This window comes from Podarcis bocagei (assembly GCF_964188305.1).
Source record: "Podarcis bocagei genome assembly, chromosome: 15".
NCBI classification, from domain to species: Eukaryota; Metazoa; Chordata; class Lepidosauria; order Squamata; family Lacertidae; genus Podarcis; species Podarcis bocagei.
The window spans coordinates 19,846,505-19,860,109 of record NC_138141.1 but is presented as its reverse complement, the minus strand read 5'-3'; positions in this window follow the sequence as shown (position 1 = coordinate 19,860,109).

Sequence of the window (13,605 nt, the reverse complement as noted above, 5' to 3'; positions counted from 1 at the left end):
AGAGGGCCGAATTCCACACACCCCACACTCTTGAGGCCTAGGGTTACCCTCTTCAGATTGATACAAATAGTATACAGTGGAACCTTGGTTGTCAAATGCAATCTGTTCCAGAAGACGTTTGACTTCCAAAACATTCAACAATCAAGGTGCAATTGCCAGTTGGCAAAATCCATTGAAAAAATGGAGAAATATGCCTCAGAAGCCATTCGACTTCTGAGGGGCGTTCAAAAATGGAAGCATTCACTTCTGGGTTGTCAGCGTTCAAAAGCTGAAACGTTTGATTTTCGAAACATTCGACAAATGAGATTCCACTGTACAGTTTGTGAATGTTCTTTGGAAGCCAAATATCCAATGTTGAGTGCAGGAAGCTCCTGCAGCCAATTGGAAGTCATGCCTTGGTTGTCAAATGTTTTTGGAAGTTGAATGGAATGGAATGGATTCTGTTTGACAACCATGGTATAACTGTATTACATTTTTACTCTGAAATTATTTGCAAAGACCTCCCCCATTTCTTTTATGATTGCTTTCTCATTTCCTTTCCTTCTTTGCCACCTTTCTTTCTTTATTGTGATTCCTATTTCCATTTCCCTCTTCTTCTTTTCTGTCATTTCCTCCCCCTTCCCCTCCTGTTTTCTTCCTTTTCTCAGTTAAAAGAAATTCTGGGGAGGGATGTATTTTTTTTGGTGGGGGGAAGGTTAGGCCAGCTGCTTGGGCAGTAAGCTGGAGGATGTGAAACTTAGAGTAAGCTCTGCTCCGATGCCTCACAACCGTTACTGGCTCTGCTATCTGAAATCCTTTTAATTCGGGACACCTCAGATTGAGTCTGGGACCATCTACATGTGAAGTAAGTTATTCACCACAGGGTATAGCTTGGAGATGTCTGAAACTGAGAGGCAATGGAATGTTCCTTGCTTTCCCCTCTTCTCCTCTAGCATGGACATGAGAAGGCAGTCAGAAGTTTTCACATCCATTGTCGAATAATCATAGTTTCTAGTGTTTACCAAGGTTTATTGGTGCAAGGCAGGGTCATTATATATTTGATTAGTCAATAAGCTGCTTTTCAAGAGAAAACCCTTCAGAAAGTGGCATAAAAATATCAAAAGTAAACAATCGTTAAAGCAATGCAAAACAAAAAACTAAAACTTTTTATACACCTCAAATTCACAGGAAAAAGCAGGCTGGGGAAACAACAACCAGCCTAGCATAAAACTAAACATAATATAAACAGTTCAAATAATTGCACCATCGTTGCTTAAATAATCAATAAATAAATGGAACATGACAGGCAGCAAAATTAAGACAAGTTTTCAAAGTCTGTTGAAAAATACCAGTAGAAAAAGTTTGCCCAATATAATTGGAATTGAATTTATCAAATGTGAAGAGCTACCCTGTTCTGTTTGCTCAGCAGTCTGAGCACCTAAGCAGAGGCTCTGCTGAAGATCATTAAAGTCTTCTTTGGCAATCACTCATAGCCGAGTAAGATTGTCTTCCATAAACACGGTCTTAACAGTGAGTCCGTAAGTGACTGTGGAGGCCAATTCTGGATCCACATGTTCTTCCACAGTGGGGATATTGGTTTCTGGGCGGGAGTTGATTACGGTGTGGATTTGCCAAGCGTGCCTTCCTCTTAGCACGTTTCTCCCTTGTGTCCAGGGTTCGAGTGTCTTCAAAGCCCATGACATCTTTGGTAAAAGCTGTTCTCCAACCGGAGCACTCGCAGGCCAGTGTTTCCCAGTTGTTGGTGCTTATACTACATTTTTATAGATTTGCCTTGAGACAGTCTTTAAACCTCTTTTTTTAAAGTTTGGAATAGAGTATTTGCTTTGTATTGTATTAAACACAGCTGAAAATTGGTTTGCTTCAGTAAACCATAGGTAGTATGCTAGCCACAAGCTATCCAGGTTTGGACACAAGAAACTGTGGTTAGTTGAAAACAGATACGAGCCCTTCCAGTCTGCAATTCAGGGAGATGGGAGGGGAAAACACATGAAGCTCATGCATGGAAGGCTAAACTATGTTACAGCTCAACGTTACAGGAGAACACAGCCAGCAGTTTGTCAAGGGCTAACTACAACTTTATGGCAGAGACAAGTTTTGAACCAGTCAAGGACTTCCTGATTCAGGGTTTGTTCACAACATCTAGAGAGTACCACACTGGGAACCCTGATGCAGACATTATTGAGATAGATGAGCCAACCTTCAGATTGGTTGTACAAATGCAAGGCAGCATTTTTTTCAGTGCTCTACTGTATGCACAACTACTTGGCAAATTGGTTGTACAAATTGCCCTGCCAAGTGGTGTGTGTAGAATTCCCATTTCCCCCGAAGAGTGATACAATCCTTTTGGCCCCCTGGTGATGATATGGATCACTGTCTTGCCCAGCATGACATGACTGTGATTCACAGCTTCTACATCCCAATTTCAACTGGGGAGGAAAGAGTGAGCCTTTCCTCTAATTGTCTTAATTTTCAAACCCAAACTGCTCCAACATTCCTGCTAGGCCTTAAGCTATTTTGATGATGGTTAAGCTGTCAAAATCAAAATATTAAGCGGTGATTTAATTGCTGATACATAGCCCACTCCCGGTGTGACTTGTGTGTGTGTATCTGCTGGGGATATGAATTTTAAGAGTATTACTCTCGAACCTTCCCCTTCCTTGTTAAGCTTCTGCAAGCAAGCAGATGTACATTTTTTAAAACCTGCAAGCTGTGCCTCAGATTTAGCCCACAGCTCCATCTGCTGCGATCAGTCCTCTTTCCTTGAGGGGTCTGCATTTCCCACTGGGTGGGGAAATTTGCAGTACTTTTCTTCCTCTTTAATCTCATTGGAACAGAAGTCAGAAACTCAGAAAAGTGGATTAGGATAATTTTCATGTTTTGGCTACAATGGAGGGCTCCAGCACTGATCCATCAGAGTTCCCTAAGGCATGCTTAGTTGGGAACAAGCACCGTTGAACCTAGCAAATGTGTGTAGAATTAAGCAGCTTGGATGAAGTTTGTTGTGCGGAAATGCTACAGCTGCTTTTTGAAATGGGGAGGGAGTAGCTGGGCAAGAGGGATAAGCTAGGCAAGGCATTCATGAAGGAGAAGTCTTTTGCTGGCTATTAGTCAAGATGGCTCTATGGGACCTCCACTAGCAGAAGAAGTCTACCATTAAATACCAATTGCTGGGCTGGGGGCAACACCAGGAGACAGCTCTCATCTACGTGCCCCTCTTGTGGGCCTCTCAGAATCATTTGCTGAGCTCCTCTGATGTTCTTAAATATCATATGACTTAAGTCTACCTTTGCCTTGACAGACTCTTTGAGCCGCTTTGAGACTCCTTAGGGTAGTGATAAAGTGGGATATAAAATCCAAACTCTTCTTCTATATACCTAGGGTTGCCTGAAGCAGTGGCGTAGCGTGGGGGGTGCAAGGGGGGCAGGCCGCACTGGGCGCAACATCTGGGGGGGGGCGCACTCGCTGCCTCCGGAGTCGCCAAAGAGCCTCGGGCGCAGGCTGTAGCAGAGCCGCATGTCTCGCGGAACCGACGAGCTGTGCGCACGTCCGGGCTGAAGGCGCCCGGCAGGCAGCGGCTCTCAGCGCTCGCCGCGGAGGACGCGCCAGGCAGCCCCTCCTCACAGCCCCGCCTCCGCTGCTGCTGCTGCAGCTGCGGGGCCGTTGCATTTTCCTCGCCTCTCTGCTCCCCTCCTCCTCCGGGCAAGCGGCGTCGTTTGGGCAGCAGTGCCAGCGGCAACTCGCAGGTTAGGGGTTAAGGGGGGCGCAAATTACGTGCCTTGCCCCGGGTTAGGGGGCGCAAATTACTTGCGTTGCCCCGGGTGCTGACAACTGACGCTACGCCGCTGGCCTGAAGATTACTACTAAAAAACAACAACAACCCAGTTATTTTCACAGTTGTTCTTAGCCAAAAGGCTTAGAAGCTATTGAGAATCATTAGTACTTTTTATTAGGAAAAGACACATGGGTGGCAACGTCTGTGCAGCTGAGCTAAACCAATGCGGTGGACACTTCTGCATTCTAGTCCCCAGCAGAGCAGTTCTGGATGAAGTCTAGAAAGCCAGAGAAACAGACTTGAAAGTGAACAGAGGGTCCCTGCTCCATAGAGAGCTCTATCATCTTTCTTGAGAGAGAGAGAAAAGGCTCCTGCCTTTCTCCAGCCACTCATGGAAACTGAAGGAATGAGTGTGCCATCAGAAGAATGTGTTTTTGCCCAGAGAAACTGTATTCAACTGTATTCTTTGGTTTGGTGAGCACCCAGCAAGTTGTTCAGGTACCAACCTTGTCGGTAGGAACTACTGCATCTTTGGAGACTCCCATTGCCTTATGGGTTCTTAGGGGTTCTGGGGGAAAAACAGGCAAACGTTTCATGTTCTCATTTTTGCCAAGAGCCTTGTCAAGTTCTGGAAGTATTAACCCAGCTGCTGAGGAGTTTGGCTCTAATCCGCTTCTTACATTCCTTAATTCTCCGATTTGCTGGAATTACCAGCCTTTAATACGGCGCGCGATCGTGACTGCATTGTAAGCAGAGCGCAGGTAAAGTCTTGCCTCTTTACTGACTGGGAGATTGGATATATACCATAGCGTTAACATACTTTTCAAATATAAGTCGTCGTCCCCAGCCCCGGGGTGGGGGAGAGACCTCCCTCTTTGTAATCCCAGATTTTCATCGGCCTGGATTTTGGTTCCAGTGGTATAAGTTAGAATTTCATATCACTCTTTGTTGCGCAGGCTTCAGAGGCAACATTTGTCTTGTAGAAAATGCAGATTTGACCAATGGTGCTTTTTTTATATATAGTATTTCTTTCTGTTAAAGTTCAGCACAATGGCTCCATGAGACATTTAAAGCAGCAGCATATCATTTTGAATGGTCATGGCTCCCCCCAAAGAACCATGGGAACTGTAGTTTATGAAGGGTGGTGACATGTGAGAGCTGCTAGGAGACCCCTATTCCACTCGGAGAGCCGCAGTTCCCAGAGTGGTTTAACAATCAATCCCTCTTCCTGGGAAACTCTAGGAATTGTAGCTCTGTGAGGAGAAAGTTGGTTTCCTAACAGCTCTCAGCACACTAAACACTAAAGTCCATCTCTGGCAGAATTATAGAATTGGAGGGTGCCACGAGGTCATCTAGTCCAACCCCTGCAATGCAGGGATCTTTTGCCCAACATGAGGCTCGAAGCCACGACTTTAAGAGTCTCATGCTCTACCGACTCAGCTGGCTATGTGAAAATCCTTTAGTTATCCTAGTCCCAAGCTACACACCAGAACCAGCACTTTGAATTTTGCCTGGTAGTTAAATGACAGCCATCGCTCCCTGTTAAAATTCCTGCTCCATGGTTGCAGTCATGGGATTTTTGTCTACCACATGACGGTGGATGTTTTGACTCCACAGAGTGGGAAGTGACAGAGACAGGATGTTTGTGTTACTATGTTCCGTGAAGTGGGACTATTGTCCTTTGTTCTTTTTCTCTTTGCTGTCTGATGCTAGAGAGAGAGAGGGAGCCATGTTGCAGTGCTCTGTGGGCGTTTTTATGTAAATAAAGTAGATTAGCCAAAATGCTGAGTTGCTGATGTCTGTTATGCAAGCTGCGATGCCCACCTGTTTTCAAACTTAGCCTGCGCATGTTCTCCCCCCCCCCTTCCTTTTCTCTCTCCAAAGTAAATCTTGCTAACAAGGCTTATTGCTGGTATGAGATGGCAGCCTTCACATGCAATTCTAGCTTTGTTTGCTTGGAAGGAAGTACCACTCCATTCATGTACTTGCTCCCGTGTGAGCGTCTATCAGATGGTAACCTTGGTCACAAATAACATTTTTTCCAATTTTGTGTTCTCGAGGGCTGCTGAGCATTAAAGCCCTGCTAAGTCACACTGAAATCCTTCTGCAGCCAGGGCGTATCCAGGATTATACGGAACCACGTTTAATGAAAGTCACACAGCATTTTGTTAGATCATGGCCTCCAAAGCTATGACCAGAGGTTGGAGAAGGGGTTGGGGTCACTGCAAAGCAACTGCGCTGGGTGGTGAAAAAAACTTTTAGATTTCAATCCAGGAGTCAAGTCATGCTGCAAGTTGTCCTTCAGTGCTGGAAGCAGGGATAAATATTGCACTTCAAGAAGTAATGGAGGTCTTTAATTAACAGGGAGATGAAATGCCGGGTCAAAGTGACTTTTGCTGCTACTTAACATCTGAGCGCTGGCAGCAGATTCATTTGATGGGTGATGCTCAGGAAGATGTGATGGTCTGAGTGGATCAAAGAGAGAGACGGAGGCCACTTGTCCAAACTGGAAAAAGGGCAAAGTGCTTTCTGCTTTTTTAGATAGTGGTTAGAAATTAAGCTCGTCAAAAGGGCTGCATTCCCCTTAAAAGCACAATTACATTCTCAGTGATTTGCCTGCTTATGTCTTGCCAAGCTCAAAGGGGGCACAGTCTCCTCTGGAGCTTTTTCACACAGCTTTCTGTGGGGAAATATGGGGAGACCTTGAAAGCTTTTGGTTTCACACGGCTGAGTGCAGTTCCTATCCTCAAACACCTGAAATGCTACAAGCTTGTTGAAAACAAGAGAAAAGAAGACAAAAGCTTCAACCTCCCCCAAACCACCCCCCCCAATCCTTTGGAAATCTTTGATTAAAAAAAAATCTTAAGAAAACAGAAGTTACTGTTAAGAGCATATTCTTCTTCTTCTTCTTTTTTTTTACAATGCTCTTTGTTGGTTTCATTAGATATTACAAGTATTCCATTCATCTTCAAAACATCATAGAATACAGAAAGTAAAGAGAAAAAAATCATGAAAAGTCACTCATACTTAATAAAGATGTTCAACACCTTATATCATCGGAGCCTTAAATCATGGTTAAATAATCTTCTATATTTTGAAAGTGACTACCATCTACCTCACTTGCAGGCCCCCCTTTTTTACTGCGTCCTTTATCGCCTTCACAATCATCAATATTGTATAAAATACATTATCCATCACTCATGTAATTTGTAAAAATCAGTCAAATCCCAAGATTTTAATTGGGAACATTGTTTTCTTTAAATACCCTCTGTAACACTCCCATTCCTTTATAAACTTTTGGTTTGTTTGATTCCTGCTTTTTTTTGTCATTTTTGCAAGTTCCAAACAGTCAAACAGTTTAATCTGCCATTCCTCTTTCGTTGGAATTTTCTCTCCCTTCTGTTAAGAGCAGATTCTTTCTTCCTCTTGGCTGGACTTTGCTTAGGTTGAGTATGGAATTTTGATTAGATTCAACTAATCCCAGGATTTACAGCACACCAAGAGTCTGAGGCCTCCAACTTATGGCATGCTACAACTGCATCACCATCCTAGGTCTGCTGCAAAGCTGCAGATTTAATTTTCTGGATGCCTTGGAAATTCGTCTGTTTATTCTATAATTTTTGGGTGCTCCACTCAATGTTTTGTTGTTGTTTAGTCATTTAGTCGTGTCCGACTCTTTGTGACTCCATGGAACAGAGCACACCAGGCACTCCTGTCTTCCACTGCCTTCCACAGTTTGGTCAAACTCATGCTGGTAGCTTCGAGGACACTGTCCAACCATCTCATCCTCTGTCGTCCCCTTCTCCTTGTGCCCTCAATCTTTCCCAACATCAGGAAGACTCCAGGGAGTCTTCTCTTCTCATGTGGTGGCCAATGTATTGGAGCCTCAGCTTCACGATCTGTCCTTACAGTGAGCACTCAGGGCTGATTTCCTTAAGGATGGATAGGTTTGATCTTCTTGCAGTCCATGGGCCTCTCAAGAGTCTCCTCCAGCACCATAATTCAAAAGCATCAATTCTTCCTCAATGTTATACTAAACCGAATCAGGTGATTGGGACATCGTCCCTATGAGGAAAAGCTGAAGCCTTTGAAACTTAGGGCAAAAGGTGACTGCATCACAGAGGGTTATAAAATGGAACATCATGTGGAGAAAGGAGAGAGAGACTCATAACTGCCTCTCCCATTCTCATAGTGCTATAACCTGGGGGGTTCACTCAACAAGGCCAACCAGCAGCAGATTCATGAAAGACAAAGTGAAGTACTCCTCACACAGCCCATTGTTATGGAATTCCTTGCATTGGTAGTCTTTAGCTAAGGTGGCTACAAAAGGGGATTAGTCAAATTCATGGAGATTGCTGAAGAGGTCTATCAATAGCACCCTCATGATGTCTAAATTGTCAGTGTGGTGTAGTGGTTAAGAGCGGTAGTCTTGTAATCTGGGGAACCGGGTTCGCGTCTCCGCTCCTCCACATGCAGCTGCTGGGTGACCTTGGGCTAGTCACACTTCTCTCACCCCCACTCACCTCACAGAGTGTTTGTTGTGGGGGAGGAAGGGAAAGGAGAATGTTAGCCGCTTTGAGACTCCTTAAAGGGAGTGAAAGGCGGGATATCAAATCCAAACTCTTCTTCTTCTTCTTCACTCTCCCTACAGAGGAAATCTGTCTCTGAAGGGCCAGTTGCTGGGGATCAACACCAGGGTGGGCCAATTGCCTATGAGTCCTGTTTGTGGACTTTGCAGAGGATAGCCACTGTGAGAAACAATATTCTGATCCATCTTGGCTCTTTTTATGTTCTTGTACAGTGGTACCTCAGGTTACAGACGCTTCAGGTTAAAGACTCCGCTAACCCAGAAATAGTACCTCGGGTTAAGAACTTTGCTTCAGGATGAGAACAGAAATTGTGTGGCGGCAGCATGGCGGCAGCGGGAGGCCCCATTAGTTAAAGTGGTACCTCAGGTTAAGAACAGTTTCAGGTTAAGAATGGACCTCCAGAATGAATTAAGTTCTTAACCCGAGGTACCACTGTATTCTGAAGGAAATTTGCTTTATCCAGCCAGTCTTTCGTTTCCACCAAGAGCACACCCACCACACAGCTTTGCTGGTGGGAAGCTTTGTCCTCCAGCCAAACTGACAGGTCGCTTCCTTCACAACAGCAACACTTGTTTGACCACGTTCAAAGCCCGAACACTTTACTCCTCAGCAATGAAAATGTTCCCTGACAGCAGAACAAGTCAGCAAAAGATTAGTTACAGTTTATTGATGTTGTTTACCAACTAACACCAGCTTTCTGGAATGCTGGTGGAAGAAGAACTCTGAGGCAGATTTGAACATGAATATGAATCGCTAAGAAAGAAGATAAAGACAGAAAATGGTTGCATTAGCAACCTCTGCCTCCCACCCCACTCTCCTCTTTACAAAAAGTGATAGATCGTTCCCCAGTTTTTCTTTGTCCTTCATGACCCTCCAGCCAACCATAATCAGGCAACCTCCTGCAGTTCTACAATTTATCACACACTTTCCTCTTTCACACACGACTGTGACTGTCCCAGAGATAAAAAGAGAGCGAGGACTGCAGAGAACTGTAAAACAATGACTTCTTTATTGAGGAAGATTTTCCGGAGCAGCCCATTTAATCAGGCATCAAGAGCTGTTTGCTTTTCTGTCAGCTTCTGTATTTTCTTTTATTTCCGTGGTTCCTGCTTTTGCAAAAGCTTATTCTTAGCAAGAGCACAGACTGGCCTGGCTGACGTAAAAAGGGATATGGCTCCTATCTGTGCAGACTCTGCTTCCAAAAAACATTTCTCTGTGTGATGGGGAGGGGGACAAGGAAGCTGAAAAGAAGTCAGCAGCAAGGAGACACTCCCATCTGTGTTCAAATTCCAACATTGCAAAAAGTGCTATTCTTTCCAGTGCTTTGTCCTGAAGATAAGGATGGATGAATGTGCCCATTTGTGGTTCCACCCCATTTCTCATTTTTTCCAATCTTCTATTCAGTTCTCCACATTTCCACATCAGTTTGCAAAGTCACCCCCCCCCCAAAGAAATTTGTGGAAATTCACCGGCATTTTAGTGCACTCCTAACTTAAACACATACTGTATGTATGCCTTTTTGCCAAATAGAATGCACTTTTTCTTGTTAGGTTCACTAATCACTAATGCACATGTCTTTAAATGTAGACTTTCCCCTAAAATGTGCACTTTTCTGCACAGTATTTGGTTTGCAGAACCACATCACCACATTCAGAGCAGTGCGAGTTTCAGAGGTTAGTTTCATTTCGGTTGATATATTGCTTCAGGAAGGGCCAGTTAGATAGGACGCACACCTTTACCCTGACCTTTGGCACCTGAGATACATATTCTTTTTTTTTTTTTTGATGACCCTTTTAAATTTTATTTATAATTTTCATTATTACCATTTCCAAAGTCACATTCACGTTCAAATATACATTTCCACCATTGACATATTTCTTTTAATAAAAAACATTCAATGACTTCCCTTCTTCCCCTTTCCTGGTTCCTTGAATTTTCCCACCAGTGTTTTCAGCTGTACACAGTTATTTCCCATATATTCATGTCAACATTTTCCAATCTTTTCTAAACGTATGTGCTTCTTGTCTCTTATTCTATATGTTAAGTCTGCAAGCTGTGCATATTCTGTCAACTTAAGTTGCCAATCTTCTTTGGTTGGAACGTCACCCATTTTCCATTTTGGGGCTATCAGAACACGGGCTGCAGCAGTGGCATAGATAAATAACCTTTTTTAACACCTGGAAGGACTCTTGGGTTAAGTACTTTAAAACATTTTTTTCAATTCATTATGGATCATTTCCCAATACTGTACTCTTTTACCCTTTTACAAGTCCCCCACATGTGAATTCATTGTAAGCTTTTAAACTTTTCAAACTCTTGTGCTTGACTCCTGCCTGTAGGTTTCTCCCTGCCATCGGTTTGGGCTTTGTGACCAGCAGGCTGCTCTTAAAATTAATTAATTAATTTTATAATGAATGATTTTAGAGTGTTGTTTGTGCTGTACTTTTGTACTGTTTTACTATTGTTAGCCGCCCCGAGCCCGGCTTCGGCTGGGGAGGGCAGGATATAAATAAAATTTTTTTTTATTATTATTATTATTATTATTATTATTATTATTATTATTATTATTATTATTATTATTATTCAACCTATCCTGGAGCCTTAAGGTGAAAGGCAGGTAATAAATTAAGACAACAACAACAGTAAGAAGAATATGTGAACTGAACTGAACTTCTTCCCCAATCTCTGCTTGTAGAGTCCAGTAAGAAAAATTCAGTGGTTTCCCAGCCAAGATGGTTGCAAACTCCTGCAAAATTCATGAGAAACTAAATCGCTGAAAGGGATTCTCTGTGCAGGCCAGGAACAGAGAGCAACCTTTTGGCTGCCTGCTGTTGTTGTTATAATTATTATATTAAATTTAAAACTTCTAAAACACATTACAGTCACAGGAATAGGGTGGGTCTGGAAAGCACACAAGTGTCAAAAACCAGAGTAAAAATTGAGGGTCTCTCTCTGTTTCTCCCCCTTTCCCTTTAGGGGCAGATTACTCTTGCCAGGTTTCAAGATATTATTAGCCCAGGTGCTGCCTGTTGCTTGCAGACTGCTTGCACAGGAGGTTCAACTGCATTCATTTTAATCTATTTATTTAGTAATGAACTGCTTAATTGCACAAATATCCCTAAGCAGTTTACATGAAATGGCACGAAATATCCATTTGAAAACTGCAATTGAAAACAGACTTTAAAAACAAGTAGGGATAATAAGACCACCACAATATAGATAAAACCAACATGTTTGTTTTTTCAAAATGCACATAATAAATTTACATGCTTATTTAGACATGCCTAAATTGGGGAGGGGGGTGTTTAGGGAGCATTGAAAACTGTATAATGAATATGACCATCTAATAATAATAGGCAGGGAGCTCCAGTGTAGTAAGAGATCTATTTCTTCACAAGTGTGGTTAGAGAACGGTGCTGATAACGTCAAGGTTGCAGGTTCGATCCCTGTATGGGACAGCTGCATAGTCCTCATTGCAGGGGGTTGGACTATGTATTTATGTATTTATGTATTTATGTTTTTATTGCATTTATACCCCATCTTATTTCCAAGAAGCTCAGTGTTGTGTACATGGTTTTCTCCACTCCTCATTTAATTCCCACAACAACCCTGGGAGGAAGGTTAGGCTGAGAGGCAGTCACTGGCCCAAGGTCACCCAGGCCAAGTATCCACCCAGTATCATGGCCAAGGGATTTTGACCCTGGTATACCCATGTCCTGGCCCAACACTTTAACTACACTGGATCTGTTCAGTGTATCCAAATAGCATGATGGGTTCTTTATGCTATTTCCCCTTCACTTCCATTCCTATCACTTTCAAGGGAGCGCAGTGTGCATTCCTCAGGTCCCAGAGCAGCTTTGAAGCTCCTTAATTTACCATTTACGGATTTAGGAAAGGCAAGTACAAAGAACTAGAGGCTCCGGTCAGCATCCCTTCTCTTCTGTGTTCTAGCACGAAGGGCAGCCTCCTAAGTACTTTCCCTCTCTCCCATTTTGCCTTCTCTTTTCATCTCTTCCCTCTGATGTAAAATATTCATGATTAGCTTGAAACAGCTGAGATGTGTGGTGGAGAATAACAAGCACAAGGAGGCTTCAAAACAGATTTCCGTGGTTATAGAATCATAGAGCGGGAAGGGACCGCAAGGGCCATCAAGTCCAACCCCCTGCAATGCAGAAATCTCAACTAAAGCATCTATAACAGATGGCCATCGAACCTCTGCTTTAAAGCCTCCAATGAAGAAGAGCCCATAACCTCCTGTGGGAGACCATTCCACTGTTGAACAGTTTTTACAGTCAGAAAGTTCTTCCTGATGTTTAGTCAGAATCTCTGACAATTCTTCTTGAGATAGATGAACCAAACAGGCAACCAGTTTCCCCAACCACATTTGCCTGAACACGATGGTGGCAGAGGGCCACCTCAGCCCAGTATACCTGAAGGAGCATCTCCACCCCCATCATTCTGCCTGGACACTGAGGTCCAGCTCCGAGGGCCTTCTGGCAGTTCCTTCACTGTGAGAAGGGGGGTTACAGGCAGAGGGCCTTCTCGGTGGTGGCGCCTGCCCTGTGGGATGCCCTCCCATCCAATGTCAAGGAAATAAACAACTATCTGAATTTTAGAAAGCATCTGAAGGCAACCCTGTTTAGGGAAGATTTTAATGTTTGATGTTTTATCGTGTTTTAATACTCTGTTGGGAGTCACCCAGAGTGGTTGGGGAGGCCTGGCCAGATTGGGGGGGTATAAATAATAAATTGTTGTTGTTGTTGTTACTGCTAAGGTCTCCTAGAGACCTTAGGGAATTCCAGATAAAGGGGAGTCCAGATAAAAAACACTGGAAGAACCCAACTGACTGGTCAGATTAAAGGCCAGTTTAGTCCATCATCCTGTTCTCACAGTGACCAACCAGATGCCTCTTCTGGGAAGCCCACAAGCAGGACTCAAGGGCAGCAGCATTATCCCCACCTGTGATTCCTAGCAAATGGTGCTCAGATGCATACAGCCTTAACAGTTGAGGTAGAACATAGTCATTGTGGCTGGTAGCCATTGATAGCTTTCTCCTCCACGAATTTGTGTGATGCCTTTTTAAAGCCATTCAAGTTGGTGGCCATCACTGCTTCTTGTGGGAGCAGATTCCATAGTCCAACTATGCACTGTGCGAAGTACTTCATTTTTATTTGTCTTGAACCTTCCCATATTCGGTATTATTGGGTTGTCCCAGGGAGTTCTGGTACCATCCCTGAGTCTATC